We start from the raw sequence: 14,000 nt of genomic DNA on the forward strand, positions 1-14,000 counted from the left end.
AAAGTTACCAACCGGTTCTCCCGAATAGGTGCGAACCGGCTGAATCCCACCACTGCTCCCACCGTAGCCATTTTCTTTTCTAGTCTACCAGCAAACCTGCTCTGCCATCTCATCTCAACTAGATGTTATTATTCTGACTTTTTTCTCCCTTTTAACCATGGCTTGTTGTATTCCTCAGCAATTTTAGGTCTGTTAGCAATTCGGTGCTGGGTTCGGGGTTATGCGCAAGGATGTGGTCCAAATAGTCAAGATGGCGGCCACAGCCATGGGATTGAAGCCCCGCCCCTTTTTTACATTCAAGGAAAAGCCCAGGTCACATACAAAGTGGGAGTGGAGCTTCAGTTGCGTGTCATGGCCGCCATCTTGACTTTTTTGATCCCTTTGCAGGCACTTTGGCTGGACTGTTTGTTTGAGTGGGTTGTTATTGATGGCTCACCTTGGATTATTGTTCCATTTGGTATTTGCGGACAAGCTGGTCTGCTAAGATAAGTACAAAGGTAATTACACAAGGGACCCTGATAAGAATAGTTTGCATTGGCAGGGTGACCGATAGAGTCTCAAAAAAAAATGTTTGAGAAAAGATTTAAGGCAGGCAGAAGATGTAAATATATTTCTTTGATTTGTCAGATGGATAGACTGCCTTTCAAGACAGTTTGTGTAAGAATCGCCTTTCATTCCCACAACAACCCTGTGCGGTAGGCTGGGTGGGGGCATTATCTTACATTCACTCTGCTCCAAATTAGAATATAATAGAATGTAGAATAGAATGTAGAATAGAATAGAATGTAGAATAGAATAGAATAGAATAGAATAGGAATAGGAATAGGAATAGAGTAAAATAGAATGTAGAATGTAGAATGTAGAATAGAATATAGGATCAAATAGAATCGAATCGAATATAGAATATAGAATATAGAATATAGAATATAGAACATACAACATATAACATACATCATACAACATACAACATACAACATACAACATAGAATAGGAATAGAATAGAATGTAGAATGTAGAATGTAGAATGTAGGATAGGATAGGATAGGATGTAGAATGTAGAATGTAGAATAGAATATAGAATATAGAATATAGAATATAGAACATAGAACATAGAACATAGAACATAGAACATAGAACATAGAATAGAATAGAATATAGAATATAGAATATAGAATATAGAATATAGAATATAGAATATAGAATATAGAATATAGAATATAGAATATAGAATATAGAATATAGAATAGAATAGAATATAGAATATAGAATATAGAATATAGAATATAGAATATAGAATATAGAATATAGAATATAGAATATAGAATATAGAATATAGAATATAGAACATACAACATAGAATAGGAATAGAATAGAATGTAGAATGTAGGATAGGATGGGATGGGATGGGATAGGATAGGATAGGATGTAGAATGTAGAATAGAATATAGGATCAAATAGAATCGAATAGAATATAGAATATAGAACATACAACATATAACATACAACATATATCATGCAACATACAATATAGAATAGGAATAGAATAGAATGTAGGATAGGATAGGATAGGATAGGATAGGATGTAGAATGTAGAATGTAGAATGTAGAATAGAATATAGAATCAAATAGAATATAGACTAGAATAGAATAGAATTCTTTATTAGCCAAGTGTGACTGGACATACAAGGTATTTGGTTTTAGTGCATATGCTCTCAGTGTACATAAAGACATGAAAAGGTACATTTGTCACGAATCATAAGGTACAGCACTTAACGATAGTCATAGGGTACAAGTAAGCAATCAGGAAACAATCAATATCAATATAAATCATAAGCATACAAGCAACAAAGTTACAGTCCTGCAGTCCTAAGTGGGAGGAGATGGGTGATAGGAACGAGGAGAAGACTAATAGTAATAGTAATGCAGCCTTAGTGAATGGTTTGACAGTGTTGAGGGAATTATTTGTTTAGCAGAGGGATGGCATTTCGGGGGAGAAACTGTTCTAGTGTTTAGTTGTTCTGTGTGCAATGCCTTATAGCGTCATTTTGAAGGTAGGAGTTGAAACAATTTATGTCCAGGATGCGTCAATATTTTCACAGCCCTCTTTCTGACTCCTGCATTAATAGGCAACATGACTTCTCCTGCCATTAAGAAACAGAAGGCTGGGGTGACATTTATGGACCTAGTGAGGTGTATATTTAGAGGTTTTTTTTTTGCAATTGAAAAGTTTCTCGAGGTTAGTTTTTCTCAATCTCAACAATTTCAAGAGGGGTGAATCTCAACCCCCAGAATTCATAAGCCTGCTTTTTGCTAAATGACAGTGAATCTTAAAATCCTAAAATGTTAAGTTGGAGGTAATCTTCCAAAACACTTGAAGGCCAGACAAGGAATAATGGATGGAAACTGACCAAGGAGAGATTCAACCTAGAAATAAGGAGAAATTTTCTGACGGTGAGAGCAATCAACCAACCAAACAACTTGCCTTCAGAAGTTGTAGGAGCTCCATCGCTGGAGGCTTTCAAGAAGAGATTGGACTGTCATTTTTCAGAAATGGTGTAGGGTGTAGGATCCCCTGCTTGGTTGGGGGGGGGGTTGGACTAGATGACCTACAAGGTCCCTTCCAACTCTGTTCTTCTATTCTAACTGCATTGAGCATCTAATCCAGTGTTCTTCAAACCTGGCATGTTTAAGAAGGGTGGACTTCAACTCCCTGAATTCCACAGCCAATTTGTTGGAATGGGTTCCACCACAAAACCGCGGTCGACTAAAGCGCGCTCGACGAAACCGCGTACCTGACGTCATCACAGCGCGACGAAAAAAGCACGCTCTGAGCTGTAAACCTAAAATTAACGCGTAAACCTAAACCTAACCCCCGAAACCTAACCGTAAACCTAACCCTAAACCTAACCCTTAACCTAACCCTAAACCTAACCCTAAACCTAACCCTTAACCTAACGCTAAACCTAACGCTAACCCTTAACCTAACCCTAAACCTAACCCTAATGCTTAACCTAACCCTAAACCTAACCCTAACCCTTAACCTAACCCTAAACCTAACCCTAACCCTAACCCTAACCCTAACCCTAACCCTTAACCTAACCCTAACCCTAACCCTAACCCTTACCTTAACGTGAATCGGCTTGCTTTAAAAGCGCTTTTTAAAGCACCCTTTTTTCTCCACGGTCGTATTTTTCGCGCTGCTGATGACATCAGGTACGCGCTTTAATCGGGCGCGCTTTAGTGGGCTGCGGTTTTGTTGTGCCACGGTTGGAATGTGGGTGGACCTCAACTCCCAGAATTCCCCAGCCAGAAATCTGCAAATTGAAGTCCACAGATCTTGAAACCTATTGGCTGAGGAATTCTGGGAGTTGAAATCACCTGATGCTGATGACATCAGGTACGAGCTTTAATCGGGCGCGCTTTAGTGGGCCGCGGTTTTGTTGTGCCACGGTTGGAATGTGGGTGGACCTCAACTCCCAGAATTCCCCAGCCAGAAATCTGCAAATTGAAGTCCACAGATCTTGAAGCCTATTGGCTGAGGAATTCTGGGAGTTGAAATCCACCCCATCTTAAACTTGCCAAGTTTGAAAGATGGTTGATCAACCTACAACAATACGCAGAAAAACTACCTAAATGTCCACGAGAGGCCTCTGCCCAGCCAAGTCTTCTCAAAACCCTCCAGAGATGGAGAATTTGCAACCTTCATAGATGAAGCATTTCAATGGCGTAAATTTTCCATCTTGGCTAAGCCATATCTCAGCTGTTTGAGATTACTTTGGGATGCGTTCAACTGCCGTTCCTTTGTTTTCCCAGACATCAAAGCAATGGCTGGAACAGTTTCCAGGAATATGTCCGCCACCCTCTTAACCAGGTCAGTAAAAGTCCCAACAAATGCTAATGATTGGTGAGAGTTAATCATGATCCCATTTTTGCTGGCTTGGGGGTGTGTGTGTCAAAGGAGAACCCAGTTTGTTAGTTACTTAAGATTCTGCAGTTTAAGGGAACCCAGAAAATGAATAACTCAATAATTTGAATACAGAAAAATATTGGTGTTGGAAGGGACCTTGGAAGTCTTCTAGTCCAACCTCCTGTTCGAGCAGCAGACTGTAGGAAGTTAGCACCCACCCAGCTCCTAGAAAAATGAGATATTTTAGGAAATATTAAAAGGGCAAAATATTTTCCTTAAAAGGGAGGCAAAAACTCAGCCCCCTACCTTTGTCAATGGGCCATTAAGGCCTGAGCCAGCCTATTCTACATAACAAAGATCTACCTCCTTCCGACAGAGCCATGGTAGGAATTGCCCAAAGCCCTCTACCCATCTCACCACATGGCACCTGGGAAGATTATATCACCCAGCAAGGCTCAACCAAGCCTGGGACTCAGGAAAGCCTACAGAGTTGCCCCTGCATGGCCCCACGGGAGTCTGACAACCAATCAGAATGCAAGCTCAAATTCAAAAGCCCAGAAGGGGCATAAAATCCAGGCACTCTCAGCATCTCTTCCTCCCCCCCCCCACCCCAGGACCTCAAAGCATGTGGTCCTGTCCATTATTGAAAAACCTTCTTTCCAAGCAACTTCCATAAAGTCTTTTCCCCCACTTGGAACTGAACCCATTTCTTCCAACCAGACCCTATATCAGGGATCTCCAAATGTGGCAACTTTAAGACTTGTGGACTTCCAACGCACAAAATTGCACAGCCAGCCTGACTGCCTGAGGAATTCTGGGAGTTGAAGTCCGCAAGTCTTCAAGTTTCCATATTTAGAGACCCCTGTCCTGCCCTCAATGGCTGTCCAATCTTTGGATGTTTGGGCCCATAGTAAACCCTGCAGCCACTTTCTCCTCGGCATGGAGTGATGGGGACTTGATTACCTGCATCCATCCCATGTTTCTGCGGGATACTTGTTTGAATTAGTGGGAACATTCCCTATGAATTAGATCTCCCCTCTTCCCAACTATTGCTGACAACAGGAATATATTCCTTTTTTTTCCTGGACTGCCTCAAAAGATCAAGAGTTGGGAGTGGAGATAGGAGTCACGTTGCCCAATCCAAGACTGCCATCTTCTGGTTTACAGAAAGCAGTTCCCTTCTTCCCTTAGGGCATTTTCAACCTTGGCCACCTGAAGACATGTGGACTTCAACTCCCAGAATTCCCCAGCCACAGCCATGTTGTCAGGGTTCCAAGTAAAGATGGAAAGATGGTTTTAATGGTGGACAGGACCACATGGCTTGTGTCCAAAACAGAAGAGGTGATCACATGCTTCATGTGAGATGGAGAGATTACTCCATCTCTCAGTCTGGGGGGTGAAATTATACGCCCCTCAGAGAAGGTTCGCAATTTGGGAGTCCTCCTGGACCCACAGCTGACTTTAGATCACCATTTGTCAGCTGTGACCAGAGGGGTCTTTGCCCAGGTTCGCCTGGTGCACCAATTGCGACCCTATCTGGATCGGGAGGCACTTCAGATAGTCACTCACGCCCTTGTCACCTCAAGACTGGACTACTGTAATGCACTCTACATGGAACTGCCCTTGAAGAGTGTTCGAAGACTTCAGCTAGTCCAGAATGCAGCTGCATGAGCAATTGTGGGTGCACCTAGGTACACCCACGTTACACCTATCCTCCGCGAGCTGCACTGGCTGCCCATTGGTCTCCTGACTCACTTCAAGGTGCTAGTTGTTACTTATAAAGCCCTGCATGGCATCGGACCTGGGTAGCTGAGAGACCACCTCCTGCCGATTACCTCCCAAAGACCAATTCGATCACACAAGCTTGGCCTTCTCCGGGTTCCATCTGCCAGCCAATGTCGGCTGGCGACCCCCCGGGGGAGAGCCTTCTCTGTTGCTGCTCCAGCCCTCTGGAATGAGCTCCCCATGGAGATCTGGACCCTTACTACCCTCCCAGCTTTCCGTAAAGCTACTAAGTCCTGGCTGTTCTGGCAGGCTGGGGGCTGTTGAAATAGCCAGCCCCGCTCCATTTGTGACTGTTGTGTATTTTAATATTGTTTGTATTGTCTTATTTATCCCCTCCCCCATTTTATTGTGAGCCGCCCGGAGTCCTTCGGGATTGGGCAGCATATAAAACCAATAAACGAAACAAATGAAACGAAACGAATGTTGGTGGAGAAGAGAAGGGAAGGGAAAAAGGGCGGAAGCGAAGCTGAGTCCCTGGTTTTATGTCCTCTCTGACCTTTGATCTTGAACTTGTATTCTGATTGGTTGCCAGACTCCCATGGACCCATGCAGGGGCAACTCTCTAGGCTGCGTTTTAAATCCAAGTTTGGTTGAGTTCTCAGATGCCATGTGGGGAGTTGGGTAAAGGGCCAATATTATCATGCCTTAATCCCATCACTCTGGAGCTGAAGGGGAGAACTCTTTGTTATGTAAAGTGGAATAGCTCAGGCTTTAATGGCTCATCGACAAAGGGGCATGGGCAGGAAGCTGCAGGCATCTTAAACAGCCTGAAAACGACCTGAAAAATGGTCTGGAAAATGGCCTGAATACCACCCAAAAAACGGCCTGAAAATTGCCCCAGAAATGACCTGGAAAACGGCCTTCTTTTTGGGCATTTTTCAGGCCGTTTCCCAGTTGCTCAGCACCCATGAAAAGCAGCTGGCGAAGGCACACATGCTCACAGAGAGGCCTCTGCCTGCCACCGCTGACATGCGTGCCATAGGTTCACCATCACAGGTATAGGGTTTCCTGCTTGAGCAGGAGGCTGGACTAGAAGACCTCCAAGGTCCCTTCCAGCTCTGTTCTGATTTTGATTCTAAGCTTGGCAGCTTGAAAATGTAAGGGACTTCAACTCCCAGAATTCCCCAGCCAGTCAGCCAGAGGAGGAGATTCAACCACTCACAATTCCGCCTAGCAGGGATCCCGTTCTTTGCCCAACAATACAAATAGCAGGATTCCTTTCAGCCAATGGACCAAAGACTAGACAGGAGCAAGAAAATTTTTTGCCCAGTGCTTGGAATAATTACTACTACTACTACTACTACTACTACTACTACTACTACTACTACTACTACTACTACTACCAACAACAACAACAACATCAACAACAACAACAACAACCAGCATCACCACCGACACCCCATCTGAGGAAAAGTTCTAGAAGATATGAAAATGGATTTAGAAGGGTTTGCTTAAAAGCTGCAGCAAAGAGCCATTGAACCGTCTACGGCCATACTACCCTGAACGCACCCGATCCCGTCTGATCTCGGAAGCTAAGCAGGGTCAGGCCTGGTTAGTACTTGGATGGGAGACCGCCTGGGAATACCGGGTGCTGTAGGCTTTTTCTTAAACCTTTTGCTCCTTGCTTCCCGTCCCCCTCCAGCCTGTCTTCCACTTTTGCTGCAAATTGCAGCCCATGCGGGAAATGGAATGCTACGTTTTTCCCCTCCCAGCCCGCTTGGGTGAGATCGAGGGCCCAGACATTTAAGATATTTAAAATAATTTAATTTGTCTTGTCTTGTCTTTTCTTCCTTCTTTCTTTCCTTCTTTCTTTCTTTCTTTCTTTCTTCCTTCCTTCCTTCCTTCCTCCTTTCTTTCTTTCCTCCCTCCCCCTTCCTTCTTTCTTTCCTTCTTTCTTCCCTCCCTCCTTTCCTCCCTCCCTCTCTTCTTTCTTTTCTTCCCTCCCTCCTTTCTTCCCTCCCTCCTTTCTTCCCTCCCTCTCTTCTTTCTTTTCTTCCCTCCCTCCCTCCTTTCTTCCCTCCCTCCCTCTCTTCTTTCTTTTCTTCCCTCTCTCCTTTCTTCCCTCCCTTCTTTCTTCCCTCCCTCCTTTCCTCCCTCCCTCTCTTCTTTCTTTTCTTCCCTCCCTCCTTTCTTCCCTCCCTCCTTTCTTCCCTCCCTCCCTCTCCTCTTTCTTTTCTTCCATCCCTCCCTCCTTTCCTCCCTCCCTCCTTTCTTCCCTTCCTCCCTCCTTTCTTCCCTCTCTCCCTCCTTTCTTTCTTTCTTTCTTTTTTTCTTTCTTTCTTTCCTTCCTTCCTTCCTCCCTTCCTTCCTTCCTTCCCATTCCTCCTTTCCTTCCCGTGAACAGATTGGCCCACATGAAGAATGAGATTCTGTGGTCTGTGGTGTGAATGTTCCCAAACGCATCAATACATCCATCCACCTATACCGGTATACATTCATTTGGCTTTGCAGGGCAGCGCAGAAAAACAGCAGCAGCAGCAAGAGAAACGGAGGGCCTGGGGGCAGGGGATGATGGGTCCACATTGTATCCCTGTGGATCGCTTTGCAGACTATTGAGTGGCAGCTTAAAAGCCCCAGCAAATTGCTCATTTTCTGTCTACGGCCATACTACCCTGAACGCGCCCGATCCCGTCTGATCTCGGAAGCTAAGCAGGGTCAGGCCTGGTTAGTACTTGGATGGGAGACCGCCTGGGAATACCGGGTGCTGTAGGCTTTTTGGCATTTTGCCCTCCCCTCCCTTGTCCATCCTGCCCTAAACTTTGCCTGCAAATTGCAGCTCCTGCAAAGCTGCGTTTCCCATTCTAACACGGGATCCAGTTCCAGCAGCTGGTCATTTTGCATCCGCTTGGCCAGAGGGACATTCTGGGCTCTGCAGGGCAGCATTGGCCTAAGGAGGGTGGAGAAAGCAGCAGCAGATGCCAGAACAACAGAAGGATCACATTTTTATTTATTTATTTTATTATTTTATTCATACATATTTTGAATACAATGCATTGTCTGGGTGTATCATTTACAAAAGCAAGGTAGAGAATATGAACATATACTGTACATATACACATACACATACACATACATACATATATATACTGCAGGGGTGGGTTCCTGCCAGTTCTAACCTCTTCTGTTTCCACAAATATACAGTGCCGTTACCTGCCCGTTCACACATCATCAAGATGAAGAGCGAGAGGAGGAATTCTGGGAGTTGAAGTCCACAAGTCTTAAAGCTGTCAAGTTTGAACACCCCTGGGGTTTTTTTTTCTAAAGGGATAGGGATGCAAGGGTCTTGTAACTTGACAGCTTTAAGACTTGTGTGCTTCAATGCCAGAGTTCCTGAGCCAACATGACTGGAGGAGGAATTCTGCCAGTTGAAGTCCACCAGGAAAAGCTGACTGGGGAATTCTGGGAGTTGAACAATTTCAGGGGGCTGAACGTTTTCTCCACTCTGAGCCCATTTGGGTTGAGATCAGGTGGCTGGACGTTTAAGATATTTAAGATCATTTAACTTTTCTTGTCTCTTTCTTTCTCTCCTCTCTCTCTCTCTCTCTCTCTCTCTTCCTTCCTTCCTTCCTTTTTTGTGTAAAAAGTTTTTTATTTTCCCTTTCAAATTCATTCTTAGATATACATTCTTTATATATATATATATATATATATATATATATATATATATATATATATATATATATATATATACGAAGAATGAAAGTTGGAGGGGGTTGAAAGTTAGATATACATTCTTATAATTGTTATTTAACATATGTCAATTCACAAAATTTTTCCACTTGTATATTTACATTTTAATATTTTTATTATTTCTCCTCCCAATTTAATCATGTGTCGTCTGAGATACACTATATTGCCAAAGGTATTCGCTCACCCATTCAAATAGTCAGAATCAGGTGTTCCAATCATTTCCGTGGCCACAGGTGTATAAAATCAAGTACCTAGGCATGCAGGCTGTTTTTACAAACATTGGTGAAAGGACGGGTCGCTCTCAGGAGCTCAGTGAATTCTAGTGTGGAACTGTGATAGGATGCCACCTGTGCAACAAATCCAGTTGTGACATTTCCTCGCTCCTAAATATTCCACAGTCAACTGTCGGCTGTATTATAAGAACATGGAAGTCTTTGGGAACGACAGCAACTCAGCCACGAAGTGGTAGGCTACGTAAACTCGTCCAACATCAGTGTGTGACCTCACAAATGCGCTTCTGGAGGAATGGTCAAAAATCCCCATAAACACACTCCTGAACCTTGTGGACAGCCTTCCCAGAAGAGTGGAAGCTGTTATAGCTGCAAAGGGTGGACCGACGTCATATTGAACCCTATGGATTAGGAGTGGGATGTCACTTACAGTAAGTCCATATGCGAGGAAAGGCAGGTGAGCGAATACTTTTGGCAATATAGTGTACTTATTTCATGTTTTGTTCCTTTTTCTTTCTTATACCTTTTTTCAAACCACTGGTAAAATTGCCCCCTCTTCCTTTCTTCCTTTCACCCTCTCTTTTTTTTTCTTTCTTTCTTTCTTTCTTTCTTTCTTTCTTTCTTTCTTTCTTTCTTTCTTTCTTTCTTTCTTCCATCCTTCTTTCCTTTTCTTTCTTTTTCTTCTCTTCTTCCTTCCTTCCTTCCTCCCGTGCTTGCTTCCTTCTTTCCTTTCTTCCTTTCTTTTTTCTTTCTTTCTTCCTCTCTTCTTTTTTTTTTCTTCCATCCTTCTTTCTTTCCTTCTTTCCTTTTCTTCCTTCCTCCTTCCTTTTTTCCTTCTTTCTTTCCTCTTTTTCTTTCTTCTTTCTGTCTTCCTTCCTCCCTCCCTTCTTTTTTATCCTTTCTTTCCTGTGAGCAGACTGGCCCACATTAAGAATGAAATGCTGTGGCCTGCCCTCAAGAAAACATGTGAATCTTCCCAAACACATTTATATACACACACCAATACCGGTATATATTCATTTGGCATCTGCTTGCTTTAGAATGACCTCCTGGCTTTCCAGGGGAGCGCAGAAAAGCAGCAGCAGCAGCAGCAAGAAAAAGGGCCTGGGGGCAGGGGATGATGGGTCCACGTTGTACTCCTGCTGATCACTTGCGTGTTATTGAGAGGCAGCTTAAAAGCAGCAGGAAAGAGCCCATTCTCCGTCTACGGCCATACTACCCTGAACGCGCCCGATCCCGTCTGATCTCGGAAGCTAAGCAGGGTCAGGCCTGGTTAGTACTTGGATGGGAGACCGCCTGGGAATACCGGGTGCTTGTAGGCTTTTTATTTATTTCTATTTTTATTCTACCAATCAGTAGTGCTAATCTGGCCTGTGTTGCAGAACCAAAGGGTGTAACCCACCCCTGAATGGAATGGAATAGAATAGAATAGAATAACTTTATTGTCACTTTGAATGCACACTAATCGGCATGCATTAAAGACGAAATTCAGTTGCACACAGCTCTAAAAGGGTCACCACCTCCGATTTTATACTACATGAACATGACCAAATAAATAAAATAAAATAGAATAAAACAAAATAAAATGAAATAATAAAATGAAATAAATAATAATAATAAAATAAAATAAAATAATAAAATGAAATAATAAAATGAAATAATAATAAAATAATAAAATAAAGTAAATAAAATAAATATAATAAAATAAATAAAATAAGTAAAATAAATAAATAAAAATAATACAATAATAATACAATAATACAATAATACAATAATACAATAATACAATAATACAATAATACAATAATACAATAATACAATAATACAATAATACAATAATACAATAATACAATAATACAATAATACAATAATACAATAATACAATAATACAATAATATAAAATAAAATAATAAAATAGAGAGACTGGGGCATCACTGGAAGAATGGAAAGACCAGGCGTGCATCATGTTCCGTACAGTTTATCATGGAGAAAGTCTTGTCTAAGCGGTTGCTAAGAGCTGACCATAACTCAATGGGGCCTAATCCGCGTCACACGGGACACCGCGGGATCCTGGAGACAGCCGCTTCCCAAACCGAACGTTCCTGAGAGGCAACACCCCCCCCCCCCCCAATACACCCAAGGGAAGAATCCTGGCTTTCTCGTGGAATTCCGCAGCGAAGGCAGCCTTTCCGAAGCCCCCTTGGCCTCTGGCTCCCCGATCCAATCCGTTCCCACCAGCAGCTGACCCAGGGCCCAGCTGCGCCGTCGGGCACTCTGAGATGGCTGCCCAGGGACATGCCAATGCCTGACAAGGAAGACAAGGAAATTGGGACGGGAGCCAACGTTTTCACACAGCCTCTCCGAGTGTTTTTTTTCCCCCCGGGATGTGTCGGATCTGGGATGCTTGGCTTTTATCGACGCTGCCGCGCAGCCCCTTTCCCTGAATCCGAGTGCCAGGGCTGGAAGCCAAGGGTGGCTTTGATTTACAGGCTTTGAGCAAGGGGCCAGGTTGTGGTGGGAGGCAGGGGCTTGGCAAGGAGAACGCCGCAGCCCTGGCATCAGAAAGAGGGCATTGGGCAACCCACCTTGGCTGCCTTTCGCAGAGATCATGGCATCTGGGTAGAGCAGGCAAGCCCAGCCCGTGGAAAGCTCTTTCACCAACTGGAGAGCGCCAGTCTCCCACCGCTTCGGTGCCAGCCCTTTGTGCCCTGCCAAGCTGTCTTGGCAGCTCCCGGTTACTTAGTCCAAAGGAGATGCCATCCTTTAAGCTGCCCCTCTCCAGAACCCTCAGGGGTTCGGCTTACGGCCTGGGCCTTCAAAGCCCACAACCCCACACAACTCCCTTGCCTGCTCCGCCGTCTTCCCTTCCGCCCTACCATCACCATGGTGCCTCCGGCTGCCCCCGGATAAATTGGCTGTCGGCCAGCGAGAGCGAAGATGGTGAAAAGCCAGTTCTCCAAGCAGCATATGGTCCAAAAGAGAATCGGGAACTTGGAAGGAAGCGCTAATGGAACAGATGGGAGAAACTGCCCAGGTTCACAGAGGCGATTTTCCTTTTTGTGCCCAAAATGGCAAGGCTTGTGACCGAGGGAGGCTGTGCCAACCACAATTAAATTGACGCACCCACTGTAGATAGCGCAGATCCTGCACAGGGGAGATTCCACAATGAGCAGCTTTTAAAAATGGGTGAAATTTATGGCCCGGGGGAGGTGGAGCACGATACATATATATCATTTGGTCAAGGCAATGCCCTGTTGAAGACCCGAGGGACCCCCCCCACCTCCATAAATGGGGAAGCCTGAACTTGTTTAGGGGCAAAAAAAGTAGACAGCTGGGCCAGAAATGCTGGCAGAAACGCTCACCAGTCAACCCCCTTCAAAACACTGGGGGGAAAAAGAAATAAAATGGGTTTAGTGCCGTCCCTTTTTATGCTCCGTGAAAACAGAGAAGTTTGAGGGGCTCGTAAAATCCAGGCGAAACCATAAAATACGGCAAACTGTTTGCCTAGCTGCCTTTCCATGCTATGCTAATTTACGGAGTTGTGCGAATCCGGACAGGATGATTAGTGGTTCAATCTGTTATGCAAACTCCGAAAAGTGGGTTACTTGAAAAGACGGTTATTAAATTAATCATGGGTAACAAGTCCAGCCCATATATTTACATTTTACAATCTAGGCCAGTGTTTCTCAACGTTGGCCACTTGAAGATGTCTGGACTTAAACTCCCAGAATTCCCCAGCCAGCTGGGGAATTCTGGGAGTTGAAGTCCGGACAACTTCAAATTGCCAACGTAGAGAAACACTGATTTAGGCTCATGAGGGTGAACCTATAGCATGCATGCCAAAGGTGGCATGCAGCGCCCTCTATGATGGTACATACGAGCTGTCGCCCCAGTTCAGCTCCACCACGCATGTGTGCATCCCTCCCGCTGGCCAGACGGTCTTTGGGTCTCTGCCGCAGATGCGTGAGGGATGGTGCGCATACAGGGGGGCATGTATGCACAAGGGGGCAGGGGGCATGCAGGGGCGCAAGTGCATGCACGGGGGAAGTGCATGCATGTGCACATGTGCAAGGGGATGGCATGTGCAGGGGGGAACACTAAATGTACAGGGGCACATGGACGGGATGCATACACATTGCATTTGAGTGTTTTGGGCACACACGTGCGCATTTATGCATTTGCACACGCATGCACGCATGTGCTTTAGAAAAGGTTAACCATCACTGATCTAGGCTAATAATAAGGGTATGAGAAATATGAATAACCCTGTTGATACCACATCAGTGCCTCTCTTGGGAATGTTTCACAGTCTGTCCTCGACTTATGACCACAAGTGAGCTCAATATTTCTGTCGCTAAGCAAGCAGCGTAGTGAGTTGTGGCCCACAT

The 14,000-nt window shown here is 44.4% G+C and overlaps 3 non-coding genes across 3 annotated transcripts; all 3 read left to right on the forward strand.

The window, feature by feature from the left end:
• The first annotated feature begins 7,173 nt into the window (after positions 1-7,173).
• Positions 7,174-7,292, forward strand: LOC116514452. The gene has a single exon (XR_004256097.1). It is a non-coding gene; the product is annotated as a 5S ribosomal RNA (ribosomal RNA).
• Positions 7,293-8,286: 994 nt separating this feature from the next.
• LOC116514459 lies at positions 8,287-8,405 on the forward strand. The gene has a single exon (XR_004256104.1). It is a non-coding gene; the product is annotated as a 5S ribosomal RNA (ribosomal RNA).
• Positions 8,406-10,814: 2,409 nt separating this feature from the next.
• On the forward strand, positions 10,815-10,934 carry LOC116514471. The gene has a single exon (XR_004256115.1). It is a non-coding gene; the product is annotated as a 5S ribosomal RNA (ribosomal RNA).
• Positions 10,935-14,000: the final 3,066 nt, after the last annotated feature.

The sequence above is a fragment of the Thamnophis elegans genome, chromosome 10 (assembly GCF_009769535.1).
Source record: "Thamnophis elegans isolate rThaEle1 chromosome 10, rThaEle1.pri, whole genome shotgun sequence".
Taxonomy (NCBI): Eukaryota; Metazoa; Chordata; class Lepidosauria; order Squamata; family Colubridae; genus Thamnophis; species Thamnophis elegans.